At 39.2% G+C, this 20,278-nt stretch overlaps 2 long non-coding RNA genes across 4 annotated transcripts; one reads left to right on the forward strand and one right to left on the reverse strand.

Moving 5' to 3' along the window:
- The first annotated feature begins 7,589 nt into the window (after nt 1-7,589).
- On the forward strand, nt 7,590-14,251 carry LOC149747044 (uncharacterized). 3 transcript variants are annotated; one of them, XR_016388542.1, is made up of 3 exons: nt 7,590-9,945; nt 10,081-12,216; nt 12,618-14,251. It is a non-coding gene; the product is annotated as an uncharacterized LOC149747044 (long non-coding RNA). The 3 variants fall into 3 exon arrangements; XR_016388544.1 differs by having other exon boundaries at nt 8,609-9,945; nt 10,081-10,323; nt 12,618-14,241; XR_016388543.1 differs by having other exon boundaries at nt 9,607-9,945; nt 10,081-10,173; nt 12,618-14,239.
- Nucleotides 7,704-18,221, reverse strand: LOC149747045 (uncharacterized). The gene is made up of 3 exons (XR_016388545.1): nt 15,568-18,221; nt 10,961-11,888; nt 7,704-10,313 (listed from the first exon to the last, which is right to left on the reverse strand). It is a non-coding gene; the product is annotated as an uncharacterized LOC149747045 (long non-coding RNA).
- Between the last annotated feature and the right edge of the window lie 2,057 nt (nt 18,222-20,278).

A 20,278-nucleotide genomic window follows, 5' to 3' on the forward strand; every position in this document is an offset into this window, starting at 1 on the left:
TTGCTGGATGCTGTACTTCCTGGCTCCTTTATATCCATTAACTGATCTCCGCTAGATTTTTGCTGAAGAATATTATCCCAACTTTCTGAAAGAGAGATATGGCAGGGAAAGTTTGCAGAGTGGCAGAACCAGAATGCCTGTCCAGATGCTTCTCACTCTAGACCTTGTGAAATAGGTCCACACCTGGCTCACTCTCCTCAAGGGATTAAGAGTAGAGGCTACAGTCCCCTGAACTATTCCAAGACACTAGCTCTTGTACCTTCCTTAACAAACTGAAATCTCAGCTTGGTTTGTCATCTCCCCGCGTGACTCAGGACATTTACTCTCCTGCACTGTAGCCCTTTCTAGTTCCTGCCCTAATTTTAGGGTCATCCCAGTTTTCCTTGTGGTACCATTTTAATACTGAGCGACTCAGGCCATGCAGTTGTGCCACTAAGGGCCGGTAGGTCACACACCTGAGGCTCTACTGCTCAGCAAACATTCACATTCTGAGGGCAGCTGAGCGTGTCATTTGTTCAGCAAAGCAAGTGCTGGCTTCCAGACACTTAGCGCGGCCCGCTGCACCTCCTCCTGGAGAAGCAGTTCCTACGTGTTTGGACTTGCCTTATTAATGTGCTAGCTCGGCAGGTTTCGTCCATTTTTGTATAGAATATGGTGATAATACCCAGGACTCAGTGCCGGAATACTAATGTTTAGATTATCATAGTCAACCATGCTATAGAAATAGCAGAAGGAAATTGGCACTATAGTACTAAATACTCAGGTACTTAAATTGTTTTTATACCAGAGGCGTTACCCAAAACTTAACTTTTAAGCACACTCTTTGATGTGATGAGTGTGTAGAAGAAAAATGTCCCTGCCACATCAGTAAACAAAGGATGCTGCAACCATCAATGCCTCAGCCACAGCAGTGCCCTGACTGTGCGCCTGAGGGGATTCAGGATGGAAAAAAGCAAAATACTGGTCCTAGATAGTTAAGGCCCGTATCAAAGGCGTGGTTCCAGACCCTTGCATCTTCCCATATATAGAAAAGCGTTAACTTTGTTAACTTGAGATGTCTGGTTTTCTTTAATTAACAGTAGTCTTCTGGTGCTCTTTCTGGGTTTTGTTGTAAAAATTCCTCTATATGCTGACTCCTTCATTCCCTCTTTGGAGCAGTCCCTCAGAGCTATTGGAGAGGCTGTCTTCCAGGCTTAAGTCCTCAGAAACTCCACCAAATTAAACGTAATTCTCAACTTTTAGGTTGTGCATTTTTTTCAGTTGACAAGTGGAAACAATCCTTTCGTGGTTAAAACACATCAACAAACATAAGAGATATAGGCCAAAATGCCTGTTACTGTCTCTCATGGAAAAGAGAGGAAGGGCATTGTGATTGCTCTGCTACTGTGGGCAACACACTTAATCCCTTGTTGTCTGATGCCTCTCATCCCTATTACAAATACAGAGAGAGATTGAAGTCAATTATTTCTAAGGGACCTCAAGCCCAAAATTCAGATTCCCTTCCTTTCTTAAGAATACTAGTAATGGGGTTTCCCTGGTGGCGCAGTGGTTGAGAGCCCGCCTGCCGATGCAGGGGACACGGGTTCGCGCCCCGGTCCAGGAAGATCCCATGTGCCGCGGAGCGGCTGGGCCCGTGAGCCATGGCTGCTGAGCCTGCGCGTCCAGAGCCTGTGCTCTGCAACGGGAGAGGCCACAACAGTGAGAGGCCCGCGTACCGCAAAAAAAAAAAAAAAGAATACTAGTAATGGATTACAAGCTCTGAAAAACATTGAATACTTTCTTAACCTGCTAATTAAAGTCCTGTTCTAGACTACTTGACTTGAACCCAGTATAAGTGCAAAAACCAAATCTGTTGTGAAAACAAATCTGATTAAAGTCTTGTATGACTTTACGGGACTGTGGACAAAAAATATCTCCTGCTATTTCAGTAAACAGAGGATGTTGCTGTGGCCATAAAGCCGCCCCCGATGTGTGCTCTGAAGGGATTCAGGATGGAGGGAAAACAGCCTCTTGGCCCTAAGTAGTTAAGGTGCATAGCAAAAGAATAATTTCAATGAGCCCAGACTCTTGCATCTTCCCATACAAAGAAAAGCACTAAAATCATTAACTCGAGATGTCTGTTTTTTTGTGTTTAGCAGTAATATTTTGATATTCAACTACATGGTTTTGTTTGTTTGTTTGTTTGTTTTACCGGCACAAAGTCCTCTATATCCTGGCTCTTCCCTTACCTCTTTGGAGCAGTCCCTCAGAGCTATCTGAGAGGCTGTATCCCAGGCTTAAGTCCTCAGAAAGTCCACTGAATAAAACATAATTCTCAGTTTTTAGGTTGTGCATTTTTTTCAGTCGATGGGATGGTTGAGTATCTCTTCATTGGAAAAAGGGAGGAGAATTATCACTTGATTGAGATTAATTACATTACAATACAAGGAACAAGGGACAACAGTTTTATCCTAGCCTATCCTTACACACAGAAGGAACTGTGCTGGTCATTAGTTTGAGTGGCAGCACAGTGACAGTATAGGTGTCACATCATGTGTTCCTTCATGCTGGAGGATAATAATACATTATTCTTGTAGATGAAAATGGTTGAAGAATCCTGAATTACTAGCGACTCTTCCCCCAGTGGCTCTAGTAGACTACTAGTTATAAGACAGATGCAATTTTCTTTAATATCTCTAAACCTCAGTTTTCTCATCTATGGAATCAAGGAGGTAAGGATTAGACTAATTAATTTCTTAGAATCCTTTCAGTTTATGAAGTACTCCTGCAGTAGTTGATAGCCCTGAAAAATACACTCAAAATTACTCTATTTCCACCTAGTGGTAAAATGGAGTATTTTTCGCAGGTTTTCTTTGATAAGTGTTAGTAGCTTGTCAGCTTCCACAATCGCACACATACTGTTGGTGTATATCGTGTAATTTTGCTTAAGACAAGTTCCCAGCTGCAGTTTGTATAGATGAATGTACATTCCACAAAGTTAGTTATAATGTATAATCATTTCCTAGGACAGCAAGCATTGGTGGCCTGGAAGCACACTGCTGGTAGAAAAAGAAAGAGCACTACATTAAATGAATCATTGCAGAGATTACACAAAGCAATCCGTGTTCAGACCATTGAGTCTTCTCTAAGTACATGCCCAGATGAATCCGAGAAGGAGGAGGAAAAGCAAAGTGATCACTATAAAGCATTACTTCTCAAATTTTAGTATGCAAATCACCAGGGGGTCTTGTTAAAAACACAGAAACTGGGCTTCCCTGGTGGCGCAGTGGTTGAGAGTCCGCCTGCCGATGCAGGGGACACGGGTTCGTGCCCCGGTCTGGGAAGATCCCACATGCCGCGGAGCGGCTGGGCCCGTGAGCCAGGGCCGCTGAGCCTGCGCGTCCGGAGACTGTGCTCCGCAACGGGAGAGGCCGCAACAGCGACAGGCCCGCGTACCGCAAAAAAAAACAAACTGGAAAAAAAAACACAGAATCTGATTTAGTAGGTCTCTGGGCATAAGATCGTGCATTTCTAATGAACTCCCAGGTGATGCCAGTGTTTGGGTCTGTTCGCCTGCCCACTTCAATCTATACCCTTAAGTTATATCAAACTTAAAGGTATAAATTGAAAAGCATGTAGTGAAATGTTTGCTTTATTCTCCCATGCGTTTTCCCCATGTTGTCTTGCCTCTTGTGTTCCTGAATTCCTCCTTTACAGCAATAGTTTCTCAGTTGAGTGACTCACTGTTAATAATGAGAAACCAATCCGAGTTTCCAATGAACCACATTCTGTTCTCTAGGTTGGCTAAACGCCATGATTTCCTACAGGAACTGGGAGCTGAGTGGGTGTTATCACTGAGGGAAACCATGATCTTGGTTTGGCTCTATCTTAGAAGGTGGATAAAGAATATTTGTGTCACAAATCTCATGTCTTGTCATCTGTCTTGTAGCTTCAAAATAATAGCTAATCCCTCAGGACAAAGCTGAGGTTCCTAATGGCCTTTCTGCCCTGATAGATTAGCAGAACTGAACGCAGTGTTTTGGGCACAGTGCAAGATATGGTGCTTATGGGTCCCAGGTAGCCTTGGGACAGGTCTGACTGATGATTGTTGTCGTGTTGTAATTATAAACAGTACTCTCAGCCCAAGTATCTCAAATTGAATGATGTTGGATGAAGAGTTGTGAAATGTAATTCTCACCTATCCGGCAGTTCCAAAGCCTAAATTTCAAGTATGACATTATCATGGGACTCTAGTATCATCTAATGTAAAACCTGAAGGTTGCCTTACAGGAGGGAAGAAAGGCTGTGAGGCAGAGTCAGTCCTTCTCTATTCATCTGACCTTACCCAAATATGTCATGTGCGCACTGCTCCGCTTACCCACAAATGAAAGGCAAGCACACGACAGGCTCCTTTGATTCAAGTCAGCCTTCATTTTTAGACCACCTAACAATCATGTGGAACAGGCTGTAGTCCTTGTCTTCAAGGAGTCTGTCACCTAAGCTTGCACCAGTTAAGGAACTGCATTCATATATTTTTTTAAATTTAATCAACATTTAGTAAAATTTTTCAACACATTCTGAAAATTTTCAAGTATTAAATGTCTTTGAAAATATCAGATAAATTCAATCGATAACATGAGGTGAATTTTCCAAGAATTACCACAGTCTTTTGCGGGGGGGTGAGCTGTGTATATCGTCCGTCCTAATTGCTTTCAATTGTATCTGGAAACTAGATTTCTGATTGTTTGTTTGTTGTTGTGTTAGTTTGAACAGGTCATCTCTTTGGCAGGAACAAGGTGGCTGTACCATCCTGTTTAAAACTAATGTGCCAAATGCCACAAAGCAACCTGAGGTAACCTGTGCTCAGATTAGAAAGACCTTGTCTAATACTGGGTTACAGATTGTGAAGCAACCCACATCAGTACCCAGCTCTCCCTTTGTTTTAGTGTTAGTGCATCACCAAGTGAACCATAAACAGACACTCGGCTGTCGCTAAGGTTGTCGCATGTGGTGAGATACACAACCTGCATAGTAAAATCTGCCAGTGTACGACTCACAACAGGGATTCTCCACCACCCTGGCCAGGCTGGGTAAGGACCAGAAGATCCTGCTGTGTTCCCTTTCTCGTGTCATCGACATCCTCTTTTGCGAGAAGAGACTCAGAAGCAAAGCTTAATGATTTTCCCACACATCCTCTGATACCTCTGTCTTTCCATAGAAATTATAAGTGGATCCAAGGGGGGGAATATGGCTCTGTTATGACAAGTTTTATTGCATTTGTCGCACAATATAAAATAGTATCACTTCTGCAGCTGTATTAGCAGCACATCATACAAAGTAACAAAAACTCTACTTAGTCAAGAAAGACAGATAAAGGTACCATAACAAATCCTCTGAGAAGCTACAGACCCAAACCAGTCTTGCAACTGAAGCCTTAAACTTGTCTTTCAGCCTTAAACTGAAATAGATCCTGGAACTCCCTTCTCATCTACTATTCTAGAATAGGTCCAGCTTCTGGAAACAGGAAAGAATGTCACTTACCAGTGTCTCTTTGAACGTTACTTACTATATGAAAGTCACCTTATGCCACTTACCATACAAAAAAAAAAGTTTTTTTTCAAATTGAATTTCTCTCCATTGTATTGTATTTTTGCATTTTGGTTGACATGATCACTTCTGAGGTATATTTATAGAAACAGAAGTTGGGCTCCATTACAGAACAGAACATCATAACTGCCTAATATCTCGTTTGAAAGCAAGTGAGGGTATAAGTCCGAATTGGAAACAAGATAAAAAGCGCTTCAGAATTCAACAAACCTTTTATTAATCACTTTCCAGTAGACATGAGTCTTGTGAAAAACGCAACAAGTTTCCTTTTGCTTTCATCTTTCCTGAGCAAGTGGCAGCAGCTCCTCATTTCATAGAGCAAGGCTCCAGCTCTTTCGCACACTGACTTTCACAACCCCAAGCCTTAAGGCCTGGGTGCTCTGAGGGAATCGAGCTAGTTCAAGTCAGTTATGCATATTCAGAAGTAAAACTTGATCTCTGGTGCCCACACCCAAGTCATAGAATTTTTATTTACATATTTTGGCAGTAATTTCTGGTCGGACCTGATCTCTGCCCAATTAGCTCTTATTAGTTGAGCAGACGTATTATAAGTAAATCCTTTAAAGTTTTATACTTTCACTTCTGAATAGGGATGTGTGACTTGAATTCAGAACTAAAGGAGAATCTTATGTCCATGCCACTCTCTCACTTTGTCAGAGCTTACCCTTCCCCCTCCCCATATCCTCAAGTCCATTCTCTAGTAGGTCTGTGTCTTTATTCCCGTCTTACCCCTAGGACATATATACACTACGAAGCGTAGAATAGATAGCTAGTGGGAAGCAGCCGCGTAGCACAGAGAGATCAGCGTGGTGCTTTGTGACCACCTAGAGGGGTGGGATAGGGAGGGTGGGAGGGAGGGAGACACAAGAGGGAAGAGATATGGGGATATATGTATATGTATAACTGATTCACTTTGTTATAAAGCAGAAACTAACACACCATTGTAAAGCAATTATAATCCAATAAAGATGTTAAAAAAAATGAAGGTAGGAGAATTTTCTTTTTTTTGTCTCATCCAAGCCAAAATATTATTTATCAAAATAAAACTAATGACCTATTATGGTTATTGAATTTCTAGAGCCATTTTGCCAAAATCAAGCAAAGTATTTGTGGTATTCACACCAAATCTCAACCAAAGTAGTGGTCAGAAAAGCCATTGTGATAGATCTTTATGAGCCCTCATTTATCAGAAATTTCAATATAATTTATTATCTGAGAAGAAGCCAGATTTCCAGTTGCTCAGAGCAATCTATAGCATACAAGAGGCTGGGTGAATCGTAAAATAGTAACTATAGACCAAAGATTTAGGTTGTACATGGGCAATCATTAAACTCTTCCAAATAGCACTTTCACAGTATTGCACATCCAGTTAGGCAGAAGTTAAGCTTGCCGTCAAGGTGACCCAGAAGAACCTTCTCCCACAGCACTTGCCTATTGTACCCTTCACTCTGTCCTAATAGGACCACTCTAGGTACCCAGGAGCGGCTTCTGATTCCCCTGTCTCTAGGACATTGTTCACCTCTGGAATGCACCCTTCCTATTCAATCTTTTTTAACAACTTTATTGAGGTATAATTGATATACAAAAAAACAAAAGTCACATATTTAATATATACTATTTGATGAGTTTGGGCCTATGCATACACCCTTGAAAGCATCACCACAATCAAGGTAATAAACATATCCATTACCTCCAAAAAAAAAAAAAAAACGAAGATTCCCTTAAAACAAATAAATCCAGTCTCTTATTTAAATCCTTCTGGTGATAGAGACCTCGCTTCCCTACCAAGAAGCCATTCGTGTGTTTAATTGGGAGAAAGCAATGATCACTATTGTGCTGAAATCTGCTTTCAATAATTTCTAGCTATTGGTCTTAGTTTTACCCTCTGGCATAACATAAAACGTCTGCTCACTTATTCTCTCATGGTAGGCCTATGAGGCCTGTATGTGTCTGAGGATGATACTTCATCCACATAACAAAGCGAGAGAGAGGCATGGACATATATACACTACCAAACGTAAGGTAGATAGCTAGTGGGAAGCAGCCGCATAGCACAGGGAGATCAGCTCGGTGCTTTGTGACCAACTAGAGGGGTGGGATAGGGAGGGTGGGAGGGAGGGAGACGCAAGAGGGAAGAGATATGGGAACATATGTATATGTATAACTGATTTGCTTTGTTATAAAGCAGAAACTAACACACTATTGTAAAGCAATTATACCCCAGTAAAGATGTTAAAAAAAAAAAAAGAAAAAGAATAAAACAGAGCACTAAAATCTATTGAACTTGTAAAAAAAAAAAAATCATAGGTCAATATCTCTGATAAAAAAAAAATTGCTTACAGATCCAAATATATTATACATAAAATACTTTGGAGAAAGAGAACTATAAATAAAATTCTATAAAATATACGTTATGTGTGTATGTGCGTGTATGCGTGTGCATGTACATATATGTATATGTGTGTATGTGTATATATATTCTCTCTCTCTCTGTATATATATACATACATAGAGAGAGAGGTATTAATTATAGCAAAAGGAAGAGTGAAAAAGAACAGTAATTCCAATTACATTTTTAATTTAGAGTAAGCTAGAGGCTAGGAAGGATCAAGTAATAATGACTCCAAAAGCTTGTTTAACATGACTATTGCAAAACATTCAGAAGAAAAATCATTTCCACTCTACTCAGCATAATTAGAGTATTTCATAATCCAACTGCAGCTATTGTCTGAACGCCGCTTTTCCAGAGTAAGCAATAACATAATCCCAAATTACAGGCTTACCAAGACTATCAAATATATTCAGTGACTCAGTATTAAAAACACTTCATAGAGAGAAATATTAAGGTGAAAAATAAGAGAAGGGGATTAGCCTAAAATTATTTCTATCAATTCATATTTGGCCTATGAAAATAATAATTAACAAGTGATGATTAGAGCAATACTCGTGTATGGATTTTAAATAGCTTTGGGAAATTTAAGACTCAAATTAATTATGTGGTTGTTTGGCCTCCACCCTTATCCCTCAGGAAAACCATATATCATAATAACAATATGTGTCATAAACACACACACACAATTTGCTCACTATTTAAACTGTCACAGGGCCTTTTAGTTTCCTTAGAGAAGCTTTTTTTTTAAGTGTCATAATCGTTGTGGTCTCAATTCTCCTTTGCCTTCATTTCAATTGGATAAGCTTATCTCAGAAAGATCGTTTGAGAATTGAGTCAGAACAACTTTTGTCTATTTCATAACCCTCTGCTTCAACATTTTAAGATACGCCAGGCAAAAAAAACACTGGCCTCACTCATAAAACAACAATTTTATTAGTTATCCACTCTAAAGTCACAATGGCATAGTTGAAAGAATAGTATCCTAAGATGTAGGAAACCCTAGTTCTCGACTTTTTATTCTGCTACTAAATAACTGTGTAAACTTAGATTTTTGTTTCCTCATCTGAAAAGTGAGAACAGAGTAAATCAAAGTTTCAAGGATGTATATATTAATTTCACAGAGCTTTTCTTTAACAACCTAAAAAGAAAGCTGCAGTGACAAAAACAACAAAAAACCCTAATTGTGTACTTTAATTATTTGTCATCTAATTTAAGGGTGCAATATAATGGTTGAAAATTAAAATATATGTCACTGACTCTTCAGATTCAGACTCCTGGGAAAATGTCATAATATGATCCTTACTATTTTTGTCCAACCCCCTTCTGCCCAGCAAGATCTTGCTGAAGGGGGCATTATAAGCAGAGAGATGGAAGAGTCCCCTGAGTCAAGAAAATGGCAAGTGAGAAATTCTCAATGATTTGGGTGAGAGTGGGGGGCAGGTCCTCCAAAGAATCCATAGTAACATCTCGTGAAAAAAAAAAGTAGGCAGCTTTAAATATTCACTAAGAGCAAAACAAATTTCAAATGAACTTTATTATTCAGATGTAAATAAGTTGTAGCTCAAACCGTTCCAGTCAAATAAGATTTTTTCTACCTTTTTATTTTTTCCTCTTTTCCCCCCGACTAGAGCAGCCAGAGGTGGAGGCAGGAAGACCGTTGAGGAGAGGTCTCCACCTTCCCCCTCAGAGGTTCTCCAAGCTGTGAAGAGGCTGAGGGAGAGCAGGAAACTGCTTGCTTCTTTTTTTTTTTTTTTAATGCGGTATGCGGGCCTCTCACTGTTGTGGCCTCTCCCATTGCGGAGCACAGGCTCCGGACGCGCAGGCTCAGTGGCCATGGCTCACGGGACCAGGCGCTCCGCGGCATGTGGGATCTTCCCGGACCGGGGCACGAACCCGTCTCTCCTGAATCGGCAGGCGAACTCTCAACCACTGCGCCACCAGGGAAGCCCCTGCTTGCTTCTTGCACAGTGAGAAGTTCCACTCTTTAAACCTGCCAGTTACACGTGTATTAACTTAACGTCTGTGAAATGTGCAAGTTACTCCAGGTTCCTTCTCCTTGCTTAACCCTACTCTCACTTTCCTTCTTTTTTCCCATGTACTAGGGGATTTCTACCGTTTCTTGAAATAATTGCCAGGGTTGTGCCGAACGTATTATAGAAATCAATTAAGTCAACTGATGCCACTGAAAGCTAATGGTAAGAAGACAGTATCAGTAGATTTGAGCATGAAAGCCTCACTTTTAGGTTACTGGGTTTGTTGTTGTTTGTCGTTGTTGTTGTTTTCCATCACCAGACACTTGATGATGACAGCACCATCCTTCATATGACTCCATGTGCTGAAGAAAGGTAATTAAGAATATTGATCCTCTGTTAGAAATTGGTGAATTAGAATTGACCATTCATGTAATTAGAAAAAAAAAAAAAGAGAGAGACAACCAAGAGGTTGAGAATGGATTCTGTGATCTAAGAAACTTCGGGTGCTAGAAATACCATGGAGATTAAGCCTCTGTTAATCTTCTGTTTATTAGGGATTACACTGTCTTTTCTTCTTTACCACTTAAGGTACGGGAGGCAGGGAGGAGAGGTTCTCTTTGAAGGCTACAAGTTTAACTTGCTTGTTCAGTTTCTCTTCACATCGGCAAGATGAAAAATTACGGATACATACCTATTACTCATAAAAAAGTCATTCTCTTTTATTCTCCACACCATCTCCACACTCTCACTGAACTTTTCAGAGACAAGTTAAAGTAATAGATCCATTTCATTTTGCAAATGTACTTCTGGAATTGTCCCTGGCACCTAGGATTACCTAAGGTAAATGACCATCTCTCACAGCTTTTCTCTTAAGGAAGTAAAAAGCAGGTATAGTCTATAAGAATTTCTGAAATAAGATTTATAAGAAACTTTCATAAAAGGGTTTGACCTACTTAAAAGAAATGCGTCAGAAGTTTTAGGCACCTTTTGTCAGTTCAATTAATCCTACCTTCTAGAGTGGTGCATTGCAGAAGTTCTGGCATCCTTAGAACTTCCATCCAAACACTGTGATAACCATACAACAAATCAGGAAGACCTCAGCATTCATTTTTGCTGTGACCACAGCACAGCATCCGGGCTTAATGTGCTTCTACCTTCTGAATGGCTTACTGTGGCACTGTTCTTTTCAGACCAATGAATCAACAACAATACAAAGACAATTTTAAAGTGGTTACTCACACATGAGATCGTCACACTGGGGCCCTGCCATAGGTTATTAAATTGTCTCAGTTTACAGCATACTCTAGAAAACTGTTCCAGCTAGAGAGCTAACACTTGCAGCGAGGGAGTAGGTCACAATGAAGTCCAAGAAGACAGCTGAATCACCATGGGTGGAATAAATTAAATCTGCACTAGGACAGAGGTGATGCCTCCTCTGAGCACCCAGCCTTATTAACAAGTATCAAAAATCAAGATGAAAAGGTAGGGTAGGAACCCTCACATGGCTGGTAAGATTGTACATTAGGACAACCAATTCAGGAATCTGTTTGGAATTATCCACTACAGCTGAACCTTTACACCAAGAGACATACAAAAATGCTCATGGTGGTGTTATTTGTAATAGCCCCCCCCCCCAAAAAATGGGAAGAACTCAAAGGTTCACAACAGTAGAATGAATTTTTTAGTGTGATATATTCATACAGTGGAATAGTATTCAGCAGTGAATATGAAAGAACTATGGTTACTTGCAACCACTTGGATGAATTTCACAAACGTGTTGAGTGAAAGAATCCACACAGAGATTAAAAACGTGAATATTCTACTTATTAAAAATTCAAAGGAATTCTCTGGCGGTCCACTGGTTAGGACTCTGCATTTTCACTGCTGGGCTCAGTCCCTGGTCAGGGAACTAAGATCCTGCAAGCTGCTCCACACGGCTAAAAAAAAAAAAAAAAAAAAAATTCAAAAATAGATAAAACTCATCTATGATGTTAGAAGCCAAGACAATGGTTTCTTTTCAGAAGGAGAGAAGGTGGAGCCATTGGGAAGGGAATGAGGGGGCTCCAGAGTGCTGGCAAAGTTTTCTATCTGGAAGATGATTACAAGAATGGTTGCATGCTGTGATATTTCACCAAGCTGTACACATAGGATCTGTGTGTTCCTCTCTTTCTCATGTTAGGCTTTAATTGGGAATATTTATTTTTAACAAGAAAATAGAAGCATTAGTGGAAGAACTATGAAATATCTTAAGTGTCTCCGGAAAAAGTAAGTGGTTCAATGAAATTCTATGTCTATTACTAATCCTTGCTTATAAAAGATTCTTCTTATTATTTTAATAGTTAGGGGCTATCTAACTTTTTACTTTGTCAGTTTTAACCTGTCGGCTGAGTGCAGCTAGAGTTGGTCGAGTTCAGCAGTTAAGGAAGTGGATTTTGAGGGGACCACACAATAACTTGATTTTCCACTTTACAAGGTTACACTAACAACCACGAGGGTGATATGTGACTAAGAAATATCTGAGGGCTCCTTTTGGAGACTGTGTGACAGGGTGGAAAAGGGTGGAATTTGGATCCAGAGAGGACAGAGTTTGAATTTTAGCTCTATTACATACGAGTTGTATGATTTTGACCAAGTCACTTACTTTCTCTGTTTCCTCATCTTTAAAGAAAGATCATGGGACTTCCCTGGTGGTGCAGTAGTTAAGAATCTGCCTGCCAGGGCAGGGGACAAGGGTTCGAGCCCTGGTCCAGGAAGACCCCACATGCCACAGAGCAACTGAGCCTGCGAGCCACAACTACTGAGCCCGCACGCCAAAACTACTGAAGGCTGCACACCTAGATCCCGTGCTCCACAAGAGAAGCCAACGCAGTGAGAAGCCCGCGCACCGCAACAAAGAGCAGCCCCCGCTCACTGCAACTAGAGAAAGCCCACGTGCAGCAAAGAAGACCCAACACAGCCAAAAATAGATAAATAAATAAATTTAAAAAAAAGGAGGATCATAATACCCATTTAAATGAGGGCTATATTATGTATGTATGTATGTTTACTGCATGTGTAAATATAACATATATTATCCAGTGAATGGGAACTATCATTATGAATAGAATTACCTAACCTATTTGTCAACAAAGTAAATAAATGGAACCAATATAAAATGTAAGTTTTATTTTGTTCTCAAGGTTTTTACCACATGTTAAAAATGTTCCAAAAGCACAGTCCTAGGCCCCAGCAAACAACTGGTCTATTTTAAAATGTCTGAAGCTCGTATTCTCTGTAGTCTCAAATGCTTTCTTCAGAATCTAAGTAACCATTATGCCCCTGAGGCTTACTTGGTACTACAGTATAACTAGTACTACAGTATAACTAATGTCTCCCAGATGAGGACTTCACACCCCTGCAATGACTTGCACTTGAACTTTTATCACAGAATGTGTCCAGGAAAAGGGTTAAGTGGAGAAGAGGGCAGGACATGAGCACCAGAGGGGCAAAAGAGCATTACTATTAAACTAAGGAGGGACAAGGAAGAAAATATGTAATTCCTGCATGTTGATCTAATCCGTTGAAAAGAATGTGTGGAATAGGATTTAGTGCATGGTATGTTATAGTTAAGCTTGGACATCCACTGTACAATGAGCAATATACAGCCTAAGCATTAATATCTTAAAGTTTTAGTTTCATATCTATAAAACAAATATAATTAGAGCTTTAAAATTTTTCTTTGAAAAAAAATGGTTTAATTCTTTAATTGTGAAAAAATTATATTAGTCTCTCTGTTTGTTGTCTGTTTGTTTTTTACATCTTCAAAAAAATATTTAGGTCTGAAACTCCATAAAGGGAGTGGAGAGTTGTCGAATTAATATAGACCACTTTCCCTCCATGAGCCCCAAGCATACTGGAAATGATGTCATTTGTCTTAGGGGCTTTGAATTCCATTCAAATCACTCCTTATCATGACCACAGATCTTTACAGATAAAAGAAACTTTAAGAGCTTATTCTGGTCCAGTAGCCAGAAAGACAAAGAATTGCTGTTTCCATCTTATCTGTCTCTGAAACTTCCTCCAAAAAATTTTTTTGACCTAAAAGTATGGGTTCTGACATAATTTATTTAAGCATGTGTGAAACTGCAGTGTTCCAGAGTCTGAAACTGATATAAAAGTGAAATGCAAACTGTGAACCTCTGATACCGTTTTTTAATGTCACACTACATCACTTCTGCTTAACATCAAATCACAAGAGATATTTTTCTTCTGTTAATTGCATTTTACATGCCCTTCACATCATTGGCCTCAAAGCAGTTATATTCGAGAAAAAAATTACTGAAGCAAGGAGTAAGGTCCAAAATAATCAAGTTCACTAAAGTTACTTTCACTCAATGATGTCTCTAGCAGATGAATTACCATAGTTTCATTCTACTATAGCTATTTCACTCTCAAAAATACTTGGTTTAAAAACTGAGGAATCTAGAGCAAGATTTTTATTTTCAGAGTATGTGTGGAAATCTAGCAAAAAAAGATATCTGATTATTTCTAATCCTGTATTATAGAAATTATTATTCTTCACATAAAGCTTAAGCTATTGACAAACACTAAAAATGAAATTAATAGTTGGTCAATTTTCATTATCCTTTATCCATGAGTCTCATGAACCACAAAGTGTTCTTGGCAGTTTTACGGTTCAGATATTCTCTCTAGACTTAGACTTGGTAGTTGACACAAAGGACTTAAGGATCTGACTTCTAGTCAGTAAGAAACCTAACATATGATATTTTGGGATATTGGGTTAAATCATTAAATTGCCACATTTGTAGACTAAAAACAGTCAAATTCAGGAAATTATTATATGATACAACCAAAGAGCTGATAGGTTTTGAATACAGGCATCTCGGTGTACCTGGAAATATCATAGGGTTCCTTCTCCATTAAATTAATGTGAACATATATTTTGAAACAATTATCTTTTAAAGGGCTCTTCTGTTTACTGTTCTCTATCTTTTTTCATACTCACTTCCTCCTTCGTCCTTTGAGTGGATAGCTTCTATTCTATCAACCCAACAGAAACTCCTCTCTCCAAAATCATTGATGATCATTCAGGAAATTGTCAAATCCAAACACTTCTACAAAGCACATACCATGCTATGGAATCTAAGAATTTTACAAATATTAAATTATTTGATTCTCATAACAACTTTATGATGTGTACTATTATTATCCTTATTTTATATAAATGAGGAAATTGAGGCCAGGGAAGTTAAGTGATTGACCAATGTCACACAGCTAGTTAGTGGCAGAGCCAGGATTCAAATCCAGGCAATCTGGGTCCAAAGTTGAGCTGGATGTGTTAATCTCATCCCTCTCTGTCTGGAACACCATGACCCCCCCTTCCAGTGTGTCCCTCTCTATCAGATCTTTCTTGTTTGCTCACTACTTTGATAAATTCAACCTCTCTCTCTTTTGAAGGCCCTCTATAATAAGTACAAACATACTTATTTCCATCTGCGTTTCCCTTTCATATAACCTCCTGGACGCCCTCTCTTTTACCATTTCCTACGGTTTTCTCTGACTCTAAATACTGAATGCGCCAAGGTTAAAGTCTTTGAGCTTTTGCTCTCTACTTACACCCATTCCCTTGGTGATTTCATCCACTTCAGGCTGCAAACGCCATCTGTACAGGAAAACTACCACGTCTATAGTTTCTGCCTGGAATTCCGTCCTGAACTCCAGACCCATATATAAACCAGTATCCTCTGTGACTTCACTTGGTCGTCCAGCGGGATTTCACAGTTAACTTGTCCAAACAAAACTCCTGACCCTTGTTCCCTCCCACAAACTCCATTTCAGTCTTCTCCATCCTGCCAGGAATAACACCATGCTTCCCATTGCTCAGGGCCAAAAATGCTGGCGTCAGCTTTTATTCCCCTTTCTCTCTCATGCCCTACAATCAATCAATCACCAAGTCTGATTGGCTCTACTTTTGAAATAGATCCAGAATGCAACCACTGGTCTCCACTTCCACTGCTATTAACTTGGCCTGAGCCACGATCATTTCTCACCTGAATTAGCCTCCTAACTGCTTCTGTTCTTGCCCTTTTAGTTATTTTTTTGCAGCGGAAGCCTAAGTGATACTATGAGAATGTAAGTCAGATCATGTCACTCCTCCACTAAAATCATTCCAGCAGGTTCTCATCTCACTCTTAGTGAAAGCCAAAGTCACTTTCACTAGTCTCTGTTCCCTCCCTGACCTCACCTTCTTCTATTCTATCCCTGCTTGAAATACTGGCTTTCTTGACATTCTTCCAGTTCTCCAGGCATGTTTCCACCCCAGGGCCTTTGCACTTAGCGTTCCTGCTGCTACTTGCTGCTCTGCCTGGAACATTTGTTTCCCATATACCGTTGCTGCTTGACCTGCATCTGGTCTTTGTGCAAATGTTACTTTCTCAGTGGGGTCTTCCCTGATCACACTATTTAAAATTGATAGTCCCTAATCCTAATATCCTCTGTCTTGCTCTGCAGCCTTACTTTCCTCCATATCACCACCTAAGAGGATATATTTTACTTATTAAGTTATTCTCTATCTCTCCCCACCAGAATCTAAGTTTCATCAAAATTTACTCTTCTAACCTCAGCGCCAGGCAGTGCCTATCATATAATAAAGACTCTAAAAATGTTGTCTATTATACTCCTCAGCCTGTAGCCCAGAGTAGAGAACACATTAGGTCTTTGATAAATGCTACGGAATGGATCAGTTCATTTGTGACTGAATATATTTTCTTTTGATCTTATATCTAAGCTATCCTAAGATCGCTCTGAAGGCAACTCCAATCTCTAGTTCTATTCCAAATCTCTCTTCCAAACCTGAAACTTGCAGTACCAACAGCCTCTTGTTTACCTCATCCTAGATGGTATAGATCCTCCAAATTCAGTCTAGAGTTAAACACATCTCTGGATACTCACCACCCAAGCTCAGTTAGCTTTCTAATTTTTTAATTAGTGCTCAAGACCTTATCATCCCTCAGTCAACAGTCATTTTGTATCCACTGACTTCTATATCCTTGTATCTAAATAATTATCAAACCCTGAGTCTAGCTATATATACAACATTTCTCTAGTTTGTCTTTTCCTTTCATTCCCACTGATAACACCCTCACCAGACCTTGACTATCTCTTTATTCCATCAATCCAGTCAGCCATTCAGTCCTTCATCCGTCTCTTCATACATCAGCAAACATTTATTTAGTCCCCGCTGCACTAAGTACTTGGCCCATAATTGTACAAAATGTGCCATCAAATGGTGTCCTTGATCAGAAAAAAGTCACTTGGTAGGACAAATTGATACAATATCATTTGTTTCAATCCTTTAACTGTATCATTAACTGGGTAAGCAAAGCCAACTCCTGAACCATGGAGTCAAATCATGGAGTCAAAACCCACGCCAGTCATGGGTTTTGAATTTTCCTGGAGATAAAGACAAGGGACAAGTATGGTCCACTTGCCATCTGTGTGCTGGTTCTCGCTCCTGGGAATATCTTCTTTTGCATGTTGTAAACACCGTCTCTCCTGCTGACAAACTGGACAATTAGATTAAGAGTTCCTACTTCTTCTAGTGCTATGGTAAGGGACATCATTCAGCTCAGTGCTACATGGCTCAGTTCCTCCTGTGACCACTCATATCATCTACCCCAAAGGCCACTTCTAGGAAATGCACAAAAACATCTACCTCAGTTCCTCTCTAATCTTGGAAAGGGATCATATTCTATATAATTAGATTTATTTACGTGCTTTTGTTAACACCTGCTCTCCCCAGAACCATATGTATAATGAGAATAGGATCTGTGTTATAGGAGTCTCTTGTACTGTCAACATTGTTTGAATATATTAGGGGGTTTTGTGAATGTTGAAAGTAATTGAATAGAATTGCCTACAGGTCACACTCAGTTTGAATATATCATATAGCTGTTTCGGCATTAGAAAGAGCTGCATATAACGTGGGCAGTAGGAACTATACATGCAAACAATAACATTTTACTCAAGGAAGAGTCAAGAGGTCGTTCTTTCTTTGATTCAGCCAATGAGGAAAAATTCCCCTGGTCTTTAAGGATGAGGACTATAACACCAGCTCCCTCTATTGGTCCTTTTAGAAAAGATATGGCATTTGAAACTATTTTGGGCAGCCACAAAAATAGAAGACACCCTCCTCCAAAGAAAGACACAGTTGAAATATTATTTATCCAATCATGCCATTCTGAATATATAAGGAAAAAATATATAATATGGTTTTAAGTGGCAATTTCGTACAATGTCTCCTTCCGTGTTGATTATAATGATCAACAAATATATACTATGTTTAGGAGATCAATGAGAATGGAGTCTAGTGTAAACATATGATTTTAGGCTCTTTGAAAATAGTGGTTATTGAGGTTTAGTCTGCATAAGGAAAATCTGGACAAGTGGTTTGCAAGCTTTGGTTAGCATCAGAAATCACCTGGAGGGCTTGATAAAACATGGATTGTTGGGTCTGACCTGCAGCATTTCTGATCTAGTAGGTCTGCCTTGGAGCTGAGAATTTGCATTTATCATATTCAGAGAACCACTTCTCTGGGTCATGCTACTAACTGTGATCTACAAGTCGGCAGCATCAGCATCACCTGGGAGATCTGAGAGACTCTCAGGCCTACCCCAGACCTACTGAATCAGAATCTTCTTTCTCAAACGATTTCTAAGTGATTTGTATGAACATTTGAATTTGAGAGGCATTAGAACAGGGGTGGCAGAATTTTTCAGTAAAGGACTGGATAGTAAACATTTTAAGCTTTCCAGGCTGTAGAGTTTCTGACACAACTACTCAACTCTTCCATCTTAACACAAATACAGCCACAGACTAAGACTGGCTTTGTGTCAACAAAACTTCACCTCCAAAAACAGGCTGTGGGCTGGATTTGGTCCACTGGTCATAGTTCACTGACCTCTAGCTTAGTACATAGGTGTGTTTTTGTGAGGTTTTGTTTGTTTGTTTGTTTGTTTGTTTGTTTTTTAAGTAGTGTTATCTCCCAAGGTCTCTGTTTCTGTGGTTCTAGGGTTGGACCTGCTGTTTGTATTCTTAACAAGCACCTGGAAAATTTTGATTCATGTGGTCAGCATACCACACTTTGAGAAACACATTCTGTCATCATTTTTTTCTTGTAGTATCTAATTATTTTATTAAATATATATGGTTTTCTTGTAAATAGCTCACAACAAGACAAATTAAAAGCTCTGATCCATTATTCCTTTTAGCAACACCCTCCATGTTTTTCCAAATGTGTCCCACACAGGGTTGGGCTGGTACTAATAGTATGTATTTTTCCCCAATGGAGCAAACTGAGCACTAGAAGGAAACTTGGCTCTTGGAAAAGTTGCTACTGCACATATTTTCCCATCAGGAAGGAGGACAAACTGCATGCACATTTAAGCAGGAAACTCATTACAGAAGGAAATTGGAAGCCATGAGAAGTGCATATCCTTCTCCTTTATTGCTTCTCTAATTTTTTCAAACCAAAACTCAACTGCCCTAGCTAAACTCTTCAGGGAGTAGTTTTATGATTAAGGCCAAAAAAAAAAAAAAGAGTACTGTGCATTTATTTTCTCTCAATTCTATATCAAGCAGAGAAAGGGAGGGAAAACAAAGCCAGCTGTGAAATGAACTTTACTCTCATTCTCTAAATGGTTAGTTGTTTCTTTCATAAAAGTAGATTTGAATTTACCTTTTCATCACAGTTATCCCATCCCTCTCACCAACTCTCCTTTCTCCCAAAGACACTAGCTCTAAAGTAAGTCTATGAACTTTTCTGCTGCCATTCTTCTTATTTTGCTTAAAAGAGTTCTAGGAAGCAATACATGAAAAAACCTTAATTGCTAATGAACAAAGATGAACATTCTAAACATTATGTTTTTAACAGTTTTTTCAAAGACATGTTTTTCTCAAAGTGTGTAAAAATGTTTAGAATTTTCTTAGCCATTTTTTCCAGCTGCCTTAAAGTGTATCTTTGAATTGTCATGTTCTTGGGAGCTAATATTTTTTTATAAGTTTTTCCGAACTATTTAAACAATACTGTTCATTGTTAAATTTTTTAAAATACAGATAAATGATGAAAGAAATCATGCATAACACCCCTAGTCAAAGATGACCTCTACTAACTTTAAAAAAATAATTTGAGGTAAAATTCACATAACATAAAATTAAATATTTTTTAAAAAAATTTTATTGAAGTATAGTTGATGTACAATATTGCATTACAGGTGTACACTATAGTGATTCACAATTTTTAAAGGTTATACTCCAAATATAGCTATA

The sequence above is a fragment of the Delphinapterus leucas genome, chromosome 17 (genome assembly GCF_059928025.1).
Source record: "Delphinapterus leucas isolate spDelLeu-1000000601 "Yukka" chromosome 17, BTC_Dleu_Yukka2, whole genome shotgun sequence".
Taxonomy (NCBI): domain Eukaryota; kingdom Metazoa; phylum Chordata; class Mammalia; order Artiodactyla; family Monodontidae; genus Delphinapterus; species Delphinapterus leucas.